Source organism: Notamacropus eugenii, chromosome 1, assembly GCF_028372415.1.
Source record: "Notamacropus eugenii isolate mMacEug1 chromosome 1, mMacEug1.pri_v2, whole genome shotgun sequence".
Taxonomy (NCBI): domain Eukaryota; kingdom Metazoa; phylum Chordata; class Mammalia; order Diprotodontia; family Macropodidae; genus Notamacropus; species Notamacropus eugenii.
The window spans coordinates 77,189,774-77,212,998 of record NC_092872.1 but is presented as its reverse complement, the minus strand read 5'-3'; the positions used below and the strand labels follow the sequence as shown (position 1 = coordinate 77,212,998).

General features: G+C 38.7%; 1 protein-coding gene across 3 annotated transcripts in view; it reads left to right on the top strand.

Annotated features, from left to right (window-relative positions):
• KIF24 (kinesin family member 24) overlaps positions 1-23,225 on the top strand; it is a 64,805-nt gene that overhangs the window by 380 nt on the left and 41,200 nt on the right. The window contains exon 1 of one of the 3 annotated variants that reach the window (XM_072606189.1): positions 6-435. The exons of the other annotated variants lie outside the window; for them this stretch is intronic. The gene's annotated coding sequence lies outside the window, so the exon portion shown is untranslated. Of the gene's footprint in view, positions 1-5; positions 436-23,225 lie in introns of those variants that run through there. 3 annotated transcript variants of the gene reach the window in all.

Below are 23,225 nucleotides of genomic sequence, written 5' to 3'. Positions count from 1 at the left end.
CGAGCGGCCCGGCGCGAACCCAGAGCCGGAGCGGGACGTTGGGGATTTAAGCCTCTCCCAGCAGCTTTATCCGATGTGTCCCGGAGCCCTTTCCGCGCCTCCCGGCAGCTCTAGCCCCGCCCCTCCTGCGCAGACGTTCCGTAAACATTGTTGTAGCACCTACTACGTGTCGGGAGAGGTTATCTAAGGGTACGCCCCTGCTCGTGTGCCCCTCACCTGGAAGGAAGCCCCTCCCGAGGCTGGCTTTTCCTAAAGGCATGGGGAGTCCTTCCTTAACCGCTGATCAGAACTCACTCTAAAATAGTTTCGTCCAGGCCTTAGGGAGAACGAAGCATGAGACTCGGCAAAGTAAAGGATGTTACCCACTCATTTAAAGTGCTTCGAGAAGGGTTTGGATGAATGAATGGATTTGCAAACTTGTGACAACTTACTAAAGTAAGTTATGGCACTCCGATCAGTGAATGAATGAATGATCAAAAAGCAGTGAAAAGCTCTGTGCCATGAACGAGGGATACAAATAGAAAATAAGATTTCCTGAGCTGAAGGAACTCACATTGTAATGAAACTAAAAATAATAGTAGCTAATCTTTATATAAGCACTCACTGTGTGTCAGAGGCAGTACGCTAAGTAATGCAAATACCACATTTGATCCTCACAATAATCTTTGGAGGTAGGGGCTATTGTTATCCCCATTTTACCGGTGGGGAAACTGAAGCAAGCAGGGAAGTGACTTTCCTAGGATCACACAGCTTTTAAGTGTCTGAGGTTCAATTTGAGCTCAAGTCTGCTGGATTCCAAGCCAGGCTATCAATCCACTACACTGCCTATCTGCCTCAATGACTGACTCTAATGGGGAGACAACCCATTTTCAGCTGCTTGTTAGGAGAACAGGATCCTTTGGATACAGGAGCAATGCAGGTGGTATTGAATCTTCTTTAATGCCATTTCCACTGATCAAATCATTTGTTTCTGATATTGAACCATTTGATAGGTACAGGATCTTGGTGGTAAGAACTTTCTTTCCTGGGCCTTCAGTAGCTGTGGTCTGCTGAAGAGGTTGTAGACATGCAGAAGTAATTGCCCAGGTTGCATTTCACATGGAATCAAGCATTTAGTCTTCATGAAAGGAAAATCTTTCTTAACAGTCAGAAATATCCGGATATGAATTGGGCTGCCTTGAGAGTTCATAGGATCATAGATTTTTGAGCTGGAAAGGAGGAAAGGACTTTAGTCGTCACTTAGTTTAGTCTCTTCATTTTACAGATAAGGCAACTGCAGCCAGAAGATGGAGTGGTAGTGGATTTTCTCTTTAGATATCTACAGATCTACATATGGCTGGAGTTGTTGCAAAGGGAATTCCTGTATGGTCATGTATTGCACTAGATGGTTGCTGAAGTTCTTTCAGCTCTGATTCTGTGAATATTTGGGGTTATGGAGAGAAACCTTCTCTTCCATGGAACATCTCATTTTCCTGCTCTCAGAAACAGAGTATTCACTGAGTAATTAGTCTGAGGGCAATTATTGCTCTCAAGATAGAAATTAGGAGGCTTGTACAAGCCTGCTGGTACTGAGGCCCTGGCATCAGGAATATAAATAATTGATTTCACTGTGCATAATGCATGATTTACCTTTGTATTAAGAGGATGTCATTGTGGAGTTGTGATCCACATATACAGATGGACCTGAAGAGTCTCAAACTGACTTAATCATGGTCACAGGGTTTTCCTGGCCCTCCATTTACTCTGCCACACTGCATCTCATATGTTAATTTCAGTCTTACTGTACCAGCTCTGTTTAATTTTGATCTATTACTTATGGGCAATCTTAGGATACGGTAGCTCTTGTTAACAATTCTCGAAATTATCAGAGAATCCCTTAGGATCTCCTGGAATTTCTCTGAGCAGCCACATTTGCTTACTATAGTTATGAGTCAAATGCTTTTGAGTGTTTAATAAAGAGAAGGCAGAATAGTGTAGTGAAAGACCATTGGACTTGGGTTCAAATCCCAGTTTGGAAAGTTGCTTAGCTGTGTGACTATGAGAAAGTCAGCTAAACTGACTTAAAATGGGGAGAGTAATGCCTGTAATATCTACCTTATAGGATGGTTGTGAAGATTAAATAAGATATGTGTAATAATACTTTGCACACTGTAAAGCACATCATATCTGCTACCCTCCTTAGTGGCCTATGTCATTTCCTCTCCCTGTTTTTTTCCTACCCATCATCTGACCACTCCTTTGCTGGATCATTTTCCATCTCTTGCCTGTTATGTATGAGCATCCCTTGGGCTCTGTCCTGGGCCATCTTTTCTCTCTTTACCCCCTCTTTTCTGGTGATCTCATCTGTTCCCATGGGTTTAATTATTATTTCTATGCAGATGATTCTTAAGTCTGTATACAACACACATCTCTAATCTCTCTTTGAGTTCCAATCCTTCATCACCCACTGCCTCCTAGTGGATCTTAATCAACTTCTCCAAACTAATATGCACAAAATGCAGTTCATTTTCTTTTCCACTAAACCCACTCCTCCAAGCTTCCTTGTTTCTGCAGAGGGTACCACCATACTTCCAATAACCCAAGTTTTCAAATTGAAGTCATCCTTGTCTCTTCCAGGCTATCTCACATCCTTCTCCAATCGTTTGGCAAATCTTGTCAATTTTGCCTCTACAACATCACTTGCATCTATCTCCTTCCATTTATAGCTGTTACCCTACTTAAAGCCTATGTCACCTTTTACTGGGACTGTTGCAATGGCCTCCAAATTAGTTTCTCTATTTACAGTCTTTCCTTTCTCCAATCCATTCTCCACACAGCTGCCAAAATAATCTTCCCAAGGCACAGGTCCAAGTCATATCACTGCCCTACTTAAGAAGCTTCAGTGGTTCCCTATTACCTGTAGCATAAAATGCAAGATTTTCAGCTTAACATTTGAAGAACTCTTGAATGATGTTGCCAGTAAAGAAGAAGAATGATTTTTTGGGGCTGTATTTGTATATTCAGCTGCTTGCTTAGATTTAGATCTTATAAGCCAAAACCAGTGGCAGCTAGTTTTGGGACTGTCCCCAAGATAATGGAAAAATATTTAGCCATGCTTAATGTTATATAAACTTCTTTGTGTCCAAGTTTCTTTTTCTGTAGAATGGGGATAAAAGGTGTGGTAAAATTTTCTTGGATAGCATAATTACACAAGTTATTAATCTGACTTCATACGTCATCATTCACCTGAAATTCCTGTCTCCAGTTACCAGTGATTTTTAATCAAGCTAATGATTTTTTTTCAGTCCTTATTCTTTTCAACCTCTCTACATTAATCACAGAGCTCCCCTTGATTCTCTCTAGCTTTCCATGACACTTCTCTGTCTTGATTCTCCTCCACTTGTCTGACTACTCCTCAGTCTCCTTTGCTGGATTTTTATCCAGGTCATGCCCTTTAACCATGGGTGTCTCCCAAGCCTCTGTTTTGGGCCCTCTTCTCCTCTATGCTATTTTGCTTGTCATTCTCATCAGCTTCCACAGATTCAATTACCTGTTCATCTCAGATCTACTGATCTAGTCCTAACCTCTCACCTGACCCCCAGTCTCACATCTCCAAATTCTAATTAGATATCTTAAAACAGTATGTACCATAGACATTTTAAACTCAACATGTCCAAAACTGAACTTATCATCTTTCCCCACCAAGCCCTCCCCCCATTTTCTATCTTCCCTATTACTGTAGAGGGCACTACTATTCTCACTTATCTCAGCTCCCAGCCTAAGTGTCATCAACTCTTCATTCTCACACTCTCCTGCCCCTGTATCCACTTTGTTTAATCTCTCATATATTCTCCCCTTTCTTGTGTGGTACTGCCATCTCCCTAGTACAAGTGCTTCTCACCCCAAGGCTGAAGTATTACAATAGTCTACTGGTTATTCTCCCTCCCTCAAGTCTCTTCCCACTGTACTCTACCCTACACTCAGCTGTCAAATTGATCTTCCTAAAGCACAGGTCTGACCATGTTATCCCCCATTCGTTCTTCTCCAGTTCTCCCCTATTTCCTTCAGGATCAAATAAATATGTCTTTTGTTTGGCATTCAAAGCCTTTCATAGACTGGTCCTCTCCTGCCTTTCCATTCTTCTTACATCTTACTCACCTCCACACTGTGCAGTCCAGTGACACTGGCAAAAATACTGTTTCTTGCACAAGTACTCCACGTTTGACTGCACTGGCTGTGCCGCATACCTCATTCTTGCCTCCTGGCTTCTCTGGTTTCATTTAAGTCCAAACCAAATTACTGTCTTCTCCAAGAAGTCTGTCCTGATTGTCCTTAATACCAGTGCCTTCACTCTGTTGCTTCTTACTTGTTCCTAGTTGTGGCCTTCTTTGTATTCCCAGATTTTAGCCCGATGCCTAAACATTGATATATGTTTCTTGTCTGACTGACAGGGTGGCAGATAAGAACTTAGGTATTGAAGAACTTAAACATGCCCTTTGCTTTCTAGAAGAGAGCTGTTCTTTAAAGTACTTTTGCTGATAATGAATGTGCCCCTTTCTAAGAAATGAACATCTGCTATGAGTCATGGGTCTTGTCTGATGATTAAAAGTATCTGTAAGTTAATGAAAAATTATAAAATTGGTTTTAAATATAATTGTTCTAAATAAAAATACAGAAAATGTGTATGTCTTGGAATCATAGCATCTTGGAGAATTTTACAGAGGAGCAGCGGAAGCATACCAGAAGCAGGAAGTGAATTGCTCATGGTCATCTAGAGAGTTATACTGAGTTAGGGACTAAAACCTAGGTCTCAGTTTCCATTTCAATCCTCTTTCTGTTACCTCAGGGGGAAAAGTACTCTGTAAATACGAAATAATAATGACATGTAGATGAAAGTTTCTTACAGAACTAGTTATAATTGTTTTAGGCAAGATAATAACACTAGACAGGACAAAAAAATCAAGGGAAAAAAGCACCAAATCAAAACTTAATCCTGTTCTGGAGAAATAGGTCAAAAATAAATTTCTCTAGTTAGTAAGGTCTACTCTATTTTGATAAGGCTGAGCTCTAAAAATATATATACTTTATTTTATGTAATTTCTCTTATAATTTCTACTCCCTGAAAAACATAAGTCTAATTTCCTCATAGTTTGACTCAGTATAATTAAGGTAAAGAAAAAACTTGAGATCAGTGACTGTAAACACATTTAAAATTACCTTATTAGTTTCAAAATAAAGCAGCCTTTCACAAGTGCTTTGGGGATGTAGCCTTACAAGCAAAATTCAGACAAGGAACATGATTTTATTTAATACTCATTAATAACTTAATCTACAGATATTCATGAGAACTCAGTTACATATTGAATATTTCCAGTACCTTCACAGCTGTTGTCTTAGGCAGTTGTCTATTATCACTTGTGTTTTCTATTGAGTCAATGTCCTATAAATAGAATTATGAGATAAAGAACTAATTCCTTCATGAAGAAAAATTGGTTTGTATTACACATTCCTTGCCTTTTCATCTGTCATAGTTTGCCTGAAATTGCTTATTATTCCTGTTTAGTGGACATTACTCCTAACACAAAATACGACATTTTTTTAAAAAATAAGTTTTTTATTGCTATCTTTTGTTTTTATATCTCAGAATTTCCCCCTGCATCCCTTCCTAGACAGCCATTCCCAAATAACCAATAACTTTTTAAAGGAGAAAAGAGAAAGGAAAGAAAAAAGCAGCAAAACCTGATAAACACATGCCCTCTCCACCAAAAACCTGACAGTATATTCAGTGAACCTTCTCATCTCTGCAAAGTAGTTGGGGGGGTTGGGGTTGGGGGTTGTCTTCTCATACCTCTTCTTTGGGGCCAGACTTATTCTTTGTAATTCTGCAGTATTCATTTTCATTTGTTTTGTGATGGTGGTTCTTTATATTTACACTGTTACAGTAATTGTATATGTTGTTTTCTCTAGCTGTGCTTCACTTTGCATCAGTTCATGCAGGTCTTTGCATTCTTTTTTTGTTTTCATCATATTCAGTACAGTAGTACATATGCCACAAATTGATTTAGCAGTCTCCAGTTGATGAGCATCTACTTTGCTTCCAATTCTTTGCTACCACAAAATGTACTGTTATAAGATTTTAGCAGATATGGAGCTTTTTTGTCAGTGACCTCCTTGAGGTATATGCTTAGTAGTGGAATCTCTTGAACAAAGGGTCTGAATATTGTAACCATTTTGTTTGCACAGTTCCAAATTGCTTTTCTGAATGGTTGTACTAATTCTCAGCATTATTATGCCTATCTTTGTAACAGCAAGGACCCCAACATACACAGGAGGGCCTGCTGTACAGGTTCTTAGATCTGATTTTCTAAAAGGAAAGCAGCTTTTGAGTGATCAACAATCTACTTTATGCAAGCTTATAAATCATTCACTTAGTTTAGGGGGGAAAGTCAGCACCCTGAACTTCAGAGAAAATATAAACAGAAGGACTAACAGACAGGACTTCCAACTATCTGACCATAGACAATACGTACATCATTACTAGAGAGAGAAGTGACAACATCTGAGTTTTCAAAGCAAGGGGGCTTCTTAAAATGGCTGCCCAGAATCTCATCTGGCACACAAACCTTCTTCCAAAAAATAAGCCCCAAATACTCTTTTCAGGGCTGGAGGACACAACCATTGTGACTCTGGGCCGTATTAGAAGTTAACAAAAGGTGTCTGAGGCCTATTAATGCGTGGGACCATCAGTTACAGCAAATGGACAAGTTTTGAATACTGTGGATAAGTTCGCTTACCTTGATAGTGAACTTTCCAGGGATGTGCACATTGATGATGAGGTTGACATACATATTGCCAGAGTTAGCTCAGTGTAGGGAGGCTCCTAAGAAAAGTATGGGAGAGAAGAGGAATTAGACTGACTACCAAACTGAAGGTCTGCAGAGCTGTTGTGCTGACCTCATTGTTGTATGCCAGTGAAATATGGACAGTCTACCAGCGCCATGCCAGGAAACTGAATAGTTTCCATTTGAACTGTCTTAGGAAGATTCTGAAGATCACTTACCAGGATAAGGTACCAGACACTGAGGATCTGACTCAAACTAAACTGCCAAGCATTCAAACTATGCTTCAGAGAGCGCAACACCGATGGACTGGCCAAGTTGTTCAAATACAAAATGTATGCTTGCCAAAAAGACTAGTTTACAGAGAACTCGCATGCAGCAGGTGATCGCTTGATGGTCAGAAGAGGTGATACTAGGACACTCTCAAGGTCTCTCTCAAGAATTTTGGAATTGATTGTGTGACATGGAAGACACTGGCACAGGATCACTCAGCATGGCGTACCCACATCAGAGAAGGGGCTGTGTTCTATGAGCAAAGCAGAATTGAGACAGCTCAAAGGAAACATAGGATACACAAATTTAGAATATCTACCCCAAATGTTCACATGGATTACCTGTGCCCAACCTGTGGTAGAGCATTCTGAGGTCATATTGGTTTGATCAGACACAGTTGTATACATTGAAACTTGACTTTATCATAGTGATGTCATTTTGGTCCTCTTTGAGAACAAAGAACAACAACCAACTAATGGGCGGGGAAGATCTTTGACTCTTCCCTCTACCCACCATTAACCTTCCAGTCTTTCCCACCAATATTGACTATTTCTGTCTTTTCTCATCTTTACCAGTTTCCTGAATGTGAGGTAAATCCTCAGTTGTTTTTCTTGTTAGTGATTTGTAGCATCTTTTCATATGGTTGTTAATCATTTGCAGTTATTCTTTTGAAAACTGTTTGTTTGCAGCCTTTTTACTCTTTTTCTGTTAGAGAATAACTTTAGTTCTTAGGTGTTTCTGTTAGTTACCTATGTGTCTTGTTTACCAAATCCTTATCTGAGAACTTTAATACAAAGATTTTTTCCCACTGAATGGCTTCCTTTCTTATCATAAATGAATTACTTTTGTTTGTATAGAAGTTTTTCAGTTGTATGTAATCAATATTATCTACTTTATGTTTTGTAATTGCCTCTGTCTCTCGTTTAGTTAAGATTGTATTTCTTACCCCTAGCTATGAAAGATACATAATCTGTTTCTCTTCTAAATTTTTTTTAATGGTATGCTCTTTAATATTTGGGTCACATCCATTTTGAATTTATTATGTAATATGGTGTAAGATGTTGGTCTGAGCCTAATTTCTGCTAAATTGCTTTCTCATTTTCCCAGCAGTATTATCATCAAATAGAAAATTCTTTCCTTAAGTAATTTATGTTTTTGAACTGGGCTATTGAATTCCATAATTTCCAATCCCACCTTGTCTAATTGGTTCTATTGATCTACTTCACTATTTTAAAACCAGTATTAAATAGTTTTGATGTCTGCTGTTGTATAAGATAGTTTGAGATCTGGAAATGCTATTTTCTTTCATTCTTACCTTTTCGTTATTTCCCTTGATATTCTAGAATTGAAGGATTTCTTAACTTTTTATGGCATGAACTCCTTTGAGAATCTGGTGAAGCCTTTCTCAGAAGTGTTTTTAGATGTGTAAAATAAAATGCATAGAATTACAAAGGAAATAAATTATATTGAAATAAAGATGTGATTTTTTTTTTCCCATCCAACTTTATCAACCTCCTGAAATCTATCCATGAATCCCAGGTTAAGAACCTTTTTTTCTGGATCTTTTCTTCCTACAAATAAATTTTATTTGATTGGATTCTGTAAAGTATCCCCTTTGATTGTTTGCTTGGTACAACTTTTAAGTTAGCTTTGTTGGTGTTGTCGTTTTTGTTATATTGGCAGTCTGGCCATAAGCACTGAATATAGCACTCCAGCTATTTAAATTGTTATTTCTTTAAGGAACACTTTGCAACTGAATGCATACTAATTTTTAGTGTGTTTTGGCAGATTGATTCCCAATATTTTATACATTTTGTAGTTATTTTGAATAGGTTTTACTTTTCTTACCTCTTGAACTTTGTTTTTTACATAGAAATGGTATTGCTTTTGTAGCCTGCAACTTTATAGAAACTATTGATTCCGTTTCTTTGGCTGATTCTCTAGTATGATCTAAGCAGACCACCTTGTCAGCAGCAAATAGGCATAGTTTTATTTCTTCTTTGCCTCCCCTCCCCTTTAATCAAATCTGACATTTATGTATTTGTGCTGGTTTATGGAGGCTAGCCTACTTTTCAAAATAAAATTGTCCTCTTTGTTCTAGTCAGAAGTAAAACCAATCAACAAGCATTTGTGAAGCTTTTACTAAGTTCGAGACACTGGGCTACATGCTGGAGAAAGACAAAAGTGAAGCAGCCTTGAAGGAAGACACGTTTAATAGTAGAGGCAAACTTGAAAAGGGAAACCATTTAATATGTTTTGCCCTTCTAGGTTAATTAGTTTTAAATTAATGAATAATAAATGCAGTGGGGTTTTGTACTTATTATTTGTACTTTCTATTCCTGAATCAATAATTTTATTATAAAGTTGTAAGAAAAACCTGTTGATTTCCTTCTGTATTTTCTTCATACCCTTGATGTATGTATAATCTTTTTTCTGTTTTTCTTCTTATGTTCTGAATTGTCTAACTCTTTAAGTCAAGGCAAGTGCTAATTTCATATTTTAGCTTACATTTTTATTGTACTTTGCTTTTTCCTTATTTTCTTCTGATTTCTCATTTGATCCTTGAAAAAGCTTTGTGAGGCAGGTCATGTACATTGTTATCCCCACTTGTAGCGATGAAAATTTGGGCTTATAGAGGCTGAGTTGTCTTAAGATTGCATAACTAGCTAGTAAGTGGCAGAGCTAAGGAACTGAGAGATGAGATCTTCTTAACTGTAAGCCCAAGCCTTTTTCCATGGAACCACCCTACTGTTACTTAGTTTGCCATTGGCTTTGTAACTTTTGACAAGTAACTTAATCTTTTTGGGGCCTAAATGAGGAAGTTGAACCGTCTCAAGCTTCCTTCTAGCTTGATGATCTGTGATTCTTCACTCTTAACAGTGAAAAAAATTTTTAAAAATTACTCTGCTTAAAATTACTCAGTCCATTTCTTCCCTTTGCACTGAACAAGTTTCTTCCTTCATTGTACCTTCTGTCTCCATCTATTGCTGGCCACCTATTTTGTGCATCAAGAACCTTTTTTTTTTTTTTTAAACTAACTTCATAGGATTTGAGAGTTGAACATCACTTATAAAAACTCTGCTGAAGGTCCCCTTCCTTGAGCTTTCTATCCAGGAACCCTGATGTATCGTTCTTCTAATATTCTTCTAAGACTGTATCAGGAGTCTTCTAATAGCAAAGACTTTAGTTTAGGATTTACAATGGGAGCATGTTTTGAAAGCACTTTGTGGGTGATGTAGTTCTTGTGAACCTTCTCCTGTTTGACGACTTGTTCGTTACGGTTTGGTTAACATGGGCCTTTCTTGTTGAATAATCTCTGCTTCAGATGTATAATTTTTAATAATCAACCACTGGGCTAAAACCAGACTTGGGAAGTTTAATACGAAAGAAGTTTGAAAAAAGTTATAAACAAGCATGTAAACAGTTCCAGTGACTCCTGTTGTCATTAGTGATCAGGCTACATTAATCTTTCTCTTCCCTTTAAATCACGAAATAGATTTTAAAAGAGGACGTTTAAAAGTAGCTACCCTCTTACATGAAAAGCAGTCATTCGACAGCCCTTTATTAAGTGTTTGCTGTGTGTCAGGGACCGTGTTCTAAGTGCTAAGAATGCAAAGAAAAACTAGGCCTTCCTCTTAAGGGAACTTACACAGGCAGAGGTAAAGACAGGAGAGCTTTCCAAGTATGGGAGATGGCCCAGGGAAAGGTATGGAGCTGGAGCGGGCAAGCAAGGGACAGCCAGCCTGTAGGAAAGCCATTCCAAAGGACACGTGAAGATTGCACTGCACGGAGAGCTGATGGACCCAAGAGCATGGATTCCTTTCCCATTCCTGTTCCTCCCACTCCCATCCTTCTTTTACACTTAGCTAAAGCAGGGATTTGTTTTGCATGATTATATACGTGGACTTTTTCTTGTCTTCTCAAGTGGGTTAGGGAGGGAAGAACATTTGGAACTGAAAATAAAATTGAATTTAAAAAAAAAACTGGAAATATAGGAAGGGTCCTAGTGATGGAAGAGCTTTAAATGCTAAATAGAAGGATTTTTGTTTGACGATGGAGGATAGGGAGCTCCTGTGACTAGTTGAGTAAATGGGTGACTTAGTCAAACCTGCTCTTGAGGAAAATCATTTTTGCAGCAGAGTAGAGGATAGATTTGAGTAGAAGACCAGTTAGGAGGCTATGGCAGAGTCTAAACAAAAATAAACAATTAAGCATAAAGGTTACATTAAGACCACACAAACCAGCATGTATTTATCTCTTAAGATGTGTGTTCCTGAATGGTTGTGTATAAATCTGTTTTCCCTCGAGCTTCATTAGAATTTCAAAGATCGTTGCATCATGGATTTAGAGCTAGAAGAGCTCCCATGGTTATCAAGTCCAACACCTCCTTTTACAGATGAGGAAAGAGAGCCCTACAAAGGTGGAATGACTTCACTCAACATTATTATTGTTCATTCTCATTTCAGTCGTGTCTGACTCTGTGACCTCACCAGGGATTTTTTTGGCAAAGATACTGCAGTGGTTTGCCATTTCCTTCTCCAGTTCCTTTGTCATATGAGGAAACTGAGGCAAACAGGGTTAAATGACTTGCCCAGGGTCACGCGACTGCTAGTAAGTGTCTGAGAGCAGATTTGAACTCAGGTCTTCCTAACTCCAGGTCTGGCACTCTATCTCCTGGGCCACCCAGCTGCCCAGCCCAATATTACCTATATACAAACAACATTCAAAAAGCCGTTCCTCAGTAGGAGAAGAACAGTTTTTTAAATATTTTCTTGGTGCTTTTCATTTTTATGTCAAAGTCATTTCCTATCCCTACCTCTAGATTTCCACTGTGATAAAGAAAAACATCTGTTTCTGTCCCAGTAGTTCTCCACCTCTCTGCCAGGAGGGGGGGCGGTATGTATACCTGGGGAAAAGCATTTCTAATTGCTATAGTTTTTAAGCTTTTCTTCTGCCTCTTCCTACCTTTCCCCAAATTACATAACTGTTAAAAACCCAAATAAAGGAACCATTCACTTTATAAAGTGAAAAAAATCTTTCATAAATATGAATAATCATCTCTGATTTATATTTCAAAGTTCAATTTTTTTCCAGATGGGAAATCTGAGTTGAAATGGTTAACTCTGCAGTGGCAACTAAATTCATATATTATCAAAGGCATACAGTTTGACTCATAGTTTCTAAATTGCTTTTCTTACTTGATACCTTTGATAGTTATCAATATAATAACTCACTGTATTACTGTTTCACTTAAACATATTGTGGGTCAAATATATTCCCAATACCCACTTAGCTCATGTTGTTTGTACGTAGTGATGTATCTTTCTTACTATGGAGAAAGCGGAATGCCCATAAACTTGATAATCTTCCTTGTTCTGACCTCAACAGTCTAATGAACTTTTACTGTACAATGTTTCTCATTTATTCATTCGCATACAGCACCACTATAATAGACACAATTGTCATTTTATGAATGGAAAAATAAATATTGTGAGAATATTGTAAGAAGTCATACAAACTTAATAGTAGTGCAACAGGAGTAATCGCTGCGATCATGTTACTCCCTTGCTCAGAAACCTTCGATGGCTTTTTATTGTCTACTACATAAAGTTCAGACTGGTCTATGTTGGACCAGAATCTTGATTTGCAGCAGGGCAGGGCACACCAGACTAGGATGGGTGGCAACTTGGAAACTAGAGCAGGGTAGAAGATCTGGAAAGGCTTCAGAGGTAATCCAAACAAGTGTGTGGAATAGCAGGAAAATCTGACAATGAGCAAGGCAGAGGTCCAGGGAAGTACATAGTCAGTGCTAGCCAGTTAGCACTACATGTAATGTAGGTGTGAGACCTGGGTTCAAGGGCTAGACTTGGGATAAGAACAGTGGAGGGCCTTGATACTTGGGGAACTGGCATACCAGTTAAGTGTAATCACTTAATAGTCATAATAGACAGGGATTTATTTGATAAGGTCATAGATTTAGAGAGAAGTGGAGGGGATTTTAGAGTTCATTGTAATTCAACCCCCTCATTTCATAGATGAGGAAACTGAGGTCTGTAGAAGCTATTTCGCTTGCTTATTGTTGCTTGAGAGTCAGAACTTGAACTCAGGTCATCTAAATCCTAATCCAGTGCTATTTTCACTATAGGATGCTGCCTTTTGGATTAGGGCATATTAAAATAAAGATTGAAGTCCAAAGGAACAAAAGTAAAGCTCTGTTACTAATGAAGGGTTAGATTCACTAATAGTCAATAAAAAAAAAAGCAATCCCTGCCATTAGGGAGTTTGCAATCTAATGGAGGAAGACTAAACATGAAAGAGAGAAGGGGGAAGGTCCGTCAAAGACGTTCCAAAGTAGTGTGAGAAATGAAAAGATATCTCTCCTTAAATGGAAAATTGGAGTTCTTGGTCCTACCCTCCAATCAGAGGCAGAGGGTAGTGATGAGGAGGATTACCAGGGCTGATGAGACCTTACAGGATGAAGAGGTTGTGTCAATAATAAGTCAAAGGGGGCCCAGCAGTAAGAATGGCATGATGCTGATCTGCCCAGCATAGATCCATAGATTCTTCTATTTTCTCTGCCCAAGGGCCTGAATGGTCCCTAAGTCTGGAAGAGGATTAAGCCTGTAGGTGTTCAAAAGGTACGAGCTCTGGCATCTTGAAGGATTTGCAGGAGAAGGGTGCCACATTGGTCATTATAGCCTGGCAGATCAAGGGAATGCTGTAGATTTATTTTAACTAAATTTTAGTGAATGATTTGGCAAGCTTTCATGCTTTTCATGCTGTTCTGGAGAAGATGGAGAAACATGGGAAGACATGAATACCATTAGTGGATCCAGAACTGGTAGAATGATCAGACCTAAAGAATAGTTATTTGTGGTTAGATGTTAAATATGAAGGCAAGTCCCTAGTGGAATTCCTTAAGAATCTTTGCTTGGCCATGTGTTGGTTAACAATTATATCTGTTGACTTGGATAGATTGCACGTTTATCAAATTGCAGATGTACATGGAAAAGTGAACATGCTGCCTGACAGAGAATCCGCCAAAATATTTTTAGCTAGAATGTTTGGATAAAACTAGTAAAATGGAGCTTAATAAGGATGTTTTAATGGCTTCCTTTTTTAAAAAAAATAATCTATTTCAGAATTATAAGATGGAAGATATGGCTTGACAGCTCTCCATGTGGATGAGATCTAAGATTTAATGGACTACAAACTCAGTATGTGTCACGTGTGTGATATGGTAGCCCAAAAACCTAATGCCATTTAGCTTGCACTAAGATTTTATGGTTTTTGATAAACTTTAAGGTTCTTTCCAGCTCTTAAGAGCTATAACTTCTCTGCAAGTTACTGGTTTCTTATATCTTCAAGGACTGACTCTTAAGTGTTAAAGAATTCCTCCTTTCACCAGATGTCATTTAAGTCAATGACAGAACTCTGGAAAACCCATTATAATAATGATTATAAGATTTCTTTTTCAGACCTGAGAAAGTTACCTTCCAGAAATTACACCACATAAACCTTTTTCTTTTTCAACCAGACTTGTAATTTATTGATATGGGAAACTCCAACATGAGAAAACTCCTACCAAGCAGTCTAGTACTTTGTCTGCAACTCATAATCTCAGCGAATCGCCCAGAGCACTGAGAAGTTAAGTGAGTTGTCCAGGGTCACACAGCCTGCATTTGTCAAAGGCAGGGTTTGAACCCAGATCTTTCTGACTCAGAGGCCTGCAAAACCATGAATTTGGGCCTTTGCTTAACTCTGATTTTGGCTTAGTTCTGCCTTGTAATTGTATACTTGGATCTATGATCTCACCAGTGTGGGTTGGTTCTGATTGTTATACCTCCAAGTTTTCAAATCTTTTGTAATTCTTTCCATATTTTTCTCTTAATCTTAGATAGAGAATCTATCCAATGCACTACAGGTCTTTAAAAAATTTCTTATTTTTACTGGAGGCCACCTGGTTCTTTTAATATTTCATGTATGCCAGTAGAAGTCTCAAGCAGTGATCTATTTTGCCGTAGCCTTGATATATAACTCCATCCCTTTTTTTGGTCATACATGTCCTTGTTCTTTACAGATCTTTTCATAAGCAAGTCATCATTGTCTAGTATACATATTTCATTAAATGTTTCCATTGTAAGTGTTGCCATCTGTCATCCTCTCAGGGTCTCCCATAGTCTATATGCTCATCTATCTATCTTGTAATGTACATAGTACCCAATACCTACTGGTCTTTAATATTGTAGCACTTTTCAATTTGCATTTGAGTTGTCAAGAAAGAACAATATTTCTTTTCTGTAAAATTATCATTGACTCGGATCCTGTGTTCAGCTTCAGTGGTATAAAAATAGTTAGGAAAAAGGCAGCCTGTCCTTATTGTCAAGACCCGAGTTCAGGTCCCACCTCTAACACATATGAACCAGATGACCTTGGTGGATTACATAGTTCAGTGAAAAATTTCAAGAGGGAAAAACCATCTTAACTGGTGGGGGTCAGGATGAAAGAAAGGAGCTTGGGCTTCAGTTTTCAATAGGGAAGAGAAAGCATCTGAGCTGGGCTTTTAAGGGTGAACTTCAACAGGTAGAGGTGGTGGGGATGGGCTCAGGAAGGAATATTAGTATACATATACTTATGGACCTCTGATTCTTTTGTCTGATTCTCATTTTTCTATCCAACAACAGCTGTTAGAACAGTATATAAAGCAGTTGTCTGAGGACACATAATTTAGTTCTTACCAGGTTTATTAGAAATGGCAGTTGGGAGATGCATAGTGGTAGGAAATGATTTGCTGTTTGTGGGAAACAAGGAAAAAATTCTGTTTCCACAAGTTAAAATTCCCAGCTTTAAGTGATCAGAGTTGTCAGATTAAAGGTCTGTGCACAAGCTTGATGAGCTGTTTCAGGGAAAGCCTATCAGAGGGGAGAATATGAAGTGACATGGTCAGAAGGCCTCACCTGGCCGATAGATGGTGAGGTGCCAAGTTCAAACCTGAAACAGCATAAAGAGCTTACTTTGGTCTGAACAAAGTAGCCTTCCTTGGGAGCTACCCATTCATTCAAGGGTAATGAACGTAAAGATTAATAAAGCTTTCCTGATTTCACAAGTCTTGGTTTTTGCTTAAGGTGAGCATGTTGCTCACAGTTGAGGGCTTGTTAGTTGGGCTCATTTCTCACACTGTATCTTATCATCATTTAAAAATCTGAGTAAATCCCTAGTTTTTACATAAAAGTACACAATACTATATCCTTAAGTCCATTCTCCCTTTCAGGATTAGCAAAGTTGAATTGCAGCCAGCTGGACTTCATTCAAGACCCTATTTCTGACTCATTCCAACAGCTGAGACCATGATGGTTCTGAATTTGTCACGAAGAACTCTGCATATTTGTGGCATTGAATATGAGTGGATTCTGCTTGTGGAATTACTTTAGTTCAGGCCCTCACTTCTTGTCTCCTAGACTATTAAAATAGCCTTCCTACTGGTCTTCCTGTCTCTAGCATACTCCCCCTCCAGTGCACCCTTCCCACTGTTGCCTGAAGTATCTTATAAACTGTTTTGATCATTTCTCCCATTAAAATTATGGGTGATTCCTCATTGCTTATGAAATAAAGTGTAAATTCCTCATTTTGGTGACCAAAGCCTTCCATAATCTATCTCTAGTGGAATTACCTTAATAGTGTTAGCTCATGCTACTCTTTCACATGCTTTACATTCTAGTCAAATGAAACTGTTCTTCTCTAGTCTTATCTTGCCTTTGCTTCCCTATAGGCCTTTGTTCATAGAATTCCCTGAACCTGACCCAGTCGCTCTTAAAGGCCCAGTTCTGATGTTGCCTGCTCCCTGAAGGAAGCCCACCTTTCTTTGTCTTCTCTCCACCTCACCAGTTAAAAGTGATTTTTCCCCTTGACATTTTTATCACACTTTGCCCAGACTCTTCTTTTGCATGTATCAGTTCAGTTTTCCCTTGCTCTTTTGGCTTTGTTATTTTGTACAGTTTCCTATTTGTATATGTCTCTTCCCTATTACATTATAAATCAATTTTTTATAGAGCAAGGTTTGTTTCCTATCTTTTTTTGTTGTTAAGACATGATTTTGGGGGGCGGAGCCAAGATGGCGGACTGGAAAGACACATTTATGCAGGGTCTCCCCTGACAGCCCATAAAATACCTGTAGAGAGGGACTCTCAACAAATTTTGGAGCAGCAGAAGTGAAAAACAACAGAGTGGAGGAGATTTCCAGCCCACGGTGACCTGAAAGGCCCACGGAAACATCAGTTGTGCCTGAGCACGGAGCCCAGCCCAGCCTTGGCTGAGGGGCGCAGTGCGAGGAGACTGCAGGAGGAGGACACCTCGGGGACGGAATCTCCAGTCCCAGCAGGGGGTCCTCAGATCCCTCAACCCACAGGTGCCAAAGGTCAGTGACAGGGTTGTATCAGCTGACCAGGAAGGGAGAAGGGCCTTCCCATAGCTCCAGCAGCAGGTAGCGGCCACAGAGGCAGCACAGCAGCTGGTATTGTTGGAGTGTAAAAACCCCTGGGGGCACTGAAGAGCTGAGTCTTACCTCAGCCCTGGGTGGAGGCTCTGGCTGAGCTGGTCTTTTATCTCACACTGAATGGTGGCCCTGCCCATCCAGCTTATCTGAAAATCAGCCCCCAGTGCTGACTTGGGAACTGGAGGCCAGGTGGCTGCGGAGACGTAAATGCCAAGATTCTGGGCATAAAAATCCGTTTCTGCGTCCAAACCAGTACACGTGCCACCTTGGAGGAACTGAGATCTCACAGATTCCCAGAGTATACCCTAGTCTTGACAAAGGACCCAAAAGTCAAGTAATTGGTTGGGAAAATGCCCAAAAAAGGGAAAAAAAATAAGACCATAAAGATTACTTTCTTGGTGAACAGATATCTCCTCCCATCCTTTCAGATGAGGAACAACAATGCTTACCATTAGGGAAAGACATAGAAGTCAAGGCTTCTGTATCCCAAACATCCAAAATAAATATTCAATGGGCTCAGGCCATGGAAGAGCTCATAAAGAATTTTGAAAATCAAGTTAGAGAGGTGGAGGAAAAACTGGGAAGAGAAATGAGATGCAAGAAAAGCATGAAAAGCAGGGCAACACCTTGCTAAAGGAGACCCAAAAAAATGCTGAAGAAAATAACACCTTGAAAAATAGGCTAACTCAATTGGCAAAAGAGGTTCAAAAAGCCAATGAGGAGAAGAATGCTTTAAAAAGCAGAATTAGCCAAATGGAAAGGTCCAAAAGCTCACTGAAGAAAATAGTTCTTTTAAAATTAGAATGGAACAGATAGAAGCTAATGACTTTATGAGAAACCAAGAAATCACAAAACAAAACCAAAAGAATGAAAAATGGAAGATAATGTGAAATATCTCATTGGAAAAACAACTGACCTGAAAAATAGATCCAGGAGAGAAAATTTAAAAATTATGGGACTACCTGAAAGCCATGATCAAAAAAAGAGCCTAGACATCATCTTTCATGAAATTATCAAGGAAAACTGCCCTGAGATTCTAGAACCAGATGGCAAAATAAATATTGAAATAATCCACCAATCACCTCCTGAAAGAGATCCAAAATGAGAAACTCCTAGGAACATTGTGGCCAAATTCCAAAGTTCTCTGGTCAAGGAGAAAATATTGCAAGCAGCTAGAAAGAAACAATTCAAGTATTGTAGAAATACAATCAGGATAACACAAGATCTAGCAGCTTCTACATTAAGGGATCGAAGGGTGTGGAATAGGATATTCCAGAAGTCAAAGGAACTAGGACTAAAACCAAGAATCACCTACCCAGCAAAACTGAGTATAATACTTCAGGGGAAAAAATTGTCTTTCAATGAAATAGAGGACTTTCAAGCATTCTTGATGAAAAGACCAGAGCTGAAAAGAAAATTTGACCTTCAAACACAAGAATGAAGAGAAGCATGAAAAGGTAAACAGCAAAGAGAAGTCATAAAGGACTTACTAAAGTTGAACTGTTTACATTCCTACATGGAAAGACAATATTTGTAACTCTTGAAACTTTTCAGTATCTGGGTAGTTGGTAGGATTACACACACAGAGAGAGACAAACAGCACAGAGTGAATTGAATAGGATGGGATCATATCTTTAAAAAATGAAATTAAGCAGTGAGAGAGAAATATATTGGGAGGAGAAAGGGAGAAATGGAATGGGGCAAATTATCTCATAAAAGAGGCAAGTGAAAGACTTTTCAGTGGAGGGAAAAAGAGGGGAGGTGAGAGAACAAACATGAAGCTTACTCTCATCACATTCAACTAAAGGAAGGAATAAAATGCACACTCATTTTGGTATGAAAACCTATCTTACAATTCAGGAAAGTTGGGGAGAAGGGGATAAGCAGGGTGGGGGGGGATGATGGAAGGGAGGGCAATGGGAGGAGGGAGCAATTTAAAGTCAACACTCTTGGGGAGGGACAGGATCAAAAGAGAGAATAGAAGCAATGGGGGGCAGGATGGGATGGAGGGAAATATAGTTAGTCTTACACAACATGACTATCATGGAAGTTATTTGCAAAATTACACAGATATGACCTATATTGAATTGCTTGCCTTCCCAAAGGGAATGGGAGGGGAGGGAGGGATGAAGAGAAGTTGGAAGTCAAAGTTTTAGCAACAACTGTTGAGTATTGTTCTTGCTACTAGGAAATAAGAAATACAGGTAATGAGATATAGAAAGTTACCTGGCCCTACAGGACAAAAGAGAAGATGGGGACAAGGGAAGGGAGGGATGTTAGAGGAGAGGGCAGATTGGTGATAGGGGCAATTAGAATGCTTGGCGTTTTGGGGTGAGGGGAGGGGAGAAATGGGGAGAAAATTTGGAACCCAAAATTTTGTGAAAATGAATGTTAAAAGTTAAGTAAATAAAATAATAATTTTAAAAAAGACATTATTTCATTGCTATGGGGATACCTGAGTGATGCAACTTTCTGTACCAATGCAGCTTTGTGCAACTGAGAATGTCAGAATTGCCCGAAACTAACAGAAAGTTAAATGGTATGACCAAGGTCACCCAGCCAGTCCAAGGTGGGACTTGAACCCAGGTTTTCTTGACAGTTAGGCCAGCTCTCCATCCTCTGAGGCCAAGGCAGCCTTTTTCATAACTAGTTTTGTACCACCAAAGCTTAGCACAAGAACTTGTAACATAGTAGGTATTTAATAATTTGTTGAATTCATAATTAACATGGTAATATGTATTGCATCATTGAACATATATAACCTCTATCAAATTGTGTAATGTCCCAGGGAAGAGAGAGGTAAAGGAGGAAGAGAGAAAATTTGGAATTCAAAAAATTTTTTTTAATGAATGTTAAAAATTGTCTTTACATTTAACTGGGGGAAAGTAAAATATTATTTAAAAAATAAATTGTTGAATTGAATTGGAAATCTGCTCATAGAAAACTTTCCTAGTATTACTTATCTACTGGATGTTTTCAAACTGAGTTTTTGCACCGATGGGCTGTGGAATAGAGGGTCTTTCTCAAAGCTGAATGGTGCCTGGGCTGTGCAGTTCCTTGTCCCTGGGCTGAGTTGCTCACACTCCAGATTGCAACCCAGCCACTATTGCATGAAATCAGTCTGTAGCCAGTGCAGATGGACCCTGTGCTGTTACCCCTTCTCAGGCTGTGACTGAGACTTTCAGCTCTACCTAGCTGCTTTGGTCTTGTTGTTTGTTTTTAATAAGTTAAATTGAAATGCATCTATTTCATGGAATTCAAACTTTTGAGTTGTGGCAGAACAGTCTTAGTTGAGTTCTCTGTATTTGAAATTGTTCATCTCAGAACTTATATATGTGTTACCTTTAAGTGCTTAAGAGTATAGGTATTAGACCTGGAGTAAGAATGACAGTGGTAGTTCTTTTTAATTTATAATGTTCCTAGTCTTTATAAGTACAAATGTGACTAAGCTACACAAATTATTTTGGCCACATATTGTATGGTAATGGAAAGCCAACTCCTTTTTGTTGAAAGTTCTGATGGATTTTTTGCTCTGTGTGTGTGTGTGTGTGTGTGTGTGTGTGTGTGTGTGTGTTATTTGTAGTAAAGAGATTGGGTAGCTTTACTGCTTGCTATTACATGCCAGCATGTTCAGTCATCAACAGTTGTTTCCCAGTTGTCAGCAGCTATATTAGATCACTCTCACCCAGTTTTTGGCATACCTAAAAGTATGACTGACCCTCCTGTGCCTGTCCTACTTTCCATTTAAAAAAATTTCATATTCAACTATCCCCTATTTTTCTTGGATGACCCATCAACATGATGCCTGCTCTTCCTTAATGTGGCTTTATTATAATAGAGTCACTGACTCACTCTGTGATGGGGCCCAGGTGACAGTGAAATTTGTCCAGTAATTAAATAGCAACTGGGTAATTCCAGTCTTTTGCCAGTAAAACAAATCATACACTTACTGGTGCTTTTAAATTTTGTTTTCTGTCTTGGCGTAACATCTTAATGATTCCAAGAATTGGGCCAGTTGTGGAAGTGCATGCCTATAATCTTTGCTTCTGGAGAGTGTGAGGTTGGTAGATCATGTGAGCTGCAGGAGGGCTAAAGCTGATCAGGTGTCTGTGCTCCCGGAGCCACCAGGTGGCATTAGGAGGGGCAGACTGACCTGACTGGAAACAAGCAGGCCAAGCTTTATTTGCAGTCAGAATTAGTATTCCAGCCTGGGAAAGATAGAAAGACTCAGAAATTTGATACAAAATGTTTTTTTCTCATTCGATCCTTTCTTATCCTAGATGTATTTATTTTGTCTGTGATGAAGTTATTCAGTTAATTAGTTCCCTCTCTCTCTCTCTCTCTCTCTCTCACACACACACACACACACACACACACACACACACACACACACACACAAATTGGCTCTATTTCTTGTTTGGTTAAGACTATATTTCCTACTCACAGCTGTGAGAGTTATATGATCTTTAATATTAAGCTATCATACTGTTTAGAATGTATTGTGGAATGTAGCTCAAGGTATTGGTCTAAGCTTATTATCTGCCAGAATGCTTTCCAGTTTTTATCAAATAGTTCTTTCCTAAGTGATTTGTGCTTCCTAGTTTATAGAGCCCTGGATTATTGAGTTTCATGGTTTATGCTTCTCTTTTGTCTAGTCTCTGGCATATGTTTAATCAATAATAAAGATATTTTTAGAAAATTGCTGTAAATGTAATGATTGACCGTGACTCCAGAGGACCGATGGTGAAGAATGCTACCTGTTTCCTGACACACATTTTTGGACATGGCCAGCAGTGGGAATTTGTTTTGCTTGACTATGCACATTTGTTAAAAATAAATAAATACACAAGTACATACATACATACATAAATACTTGATAAAAATAAGTGCTTGATCATTGAAAAAATTAATTATAACAAAGTTACTATAATTTCCAAATGAGCTTTTCCATTATTTTGGGAAGATTTATATGAAAGAAGCAGAGAAAGAATTAGTTGTTAGCAATGGTGATGGTTGTTTTTGTTTGATTTTTGAACGTATATGATAGCTACATGACATTGAGAAAACATCTAGAAGCCCAGGTATGTAATCAGAGGCATGATGACTCACCCAACTACTTCTGGCTTTCAAAGATCATTGTGCCACATATGGAAGAGGAAAGCCAGCCTATTCCTCATTACCTAAACCCTACTTTAAATGACACCTAGACTTCCCAGAATAGTAGGTAATTGATCAGTAAGCAGTTATTTTAGAAACAGAATTGCACAGTTGCTTTTTATTTTCCCTAGTTCATTCAGTTTTACCATCTGCGGAATGAGGATATGTTTGAAAATTGGTATTGTGATGTTTTTATTTACTTTTTGTTTATCTATTACAAATTTAACAACCAACAATGACCACAAACTTGTATTGTTTACAGGAGGGTTTTAAGTGCATATTAACTTTAATGAGGTTAAAGGCCTAAGGAGAAAATTACCCTTTCATGATGTCCCAATCACATCTGCAGTATTGTGTTTAGTTCTGAGTACAAATTAGAAAGGACTTTCTTAGCTGGGGAGTAATAGCTAGAGGCAGATGAAGTATCTAGCTAAAATGAAAGGTCTTGAGGTCATGCAACACAGACCTGTTAGAGGAGCTGGTGA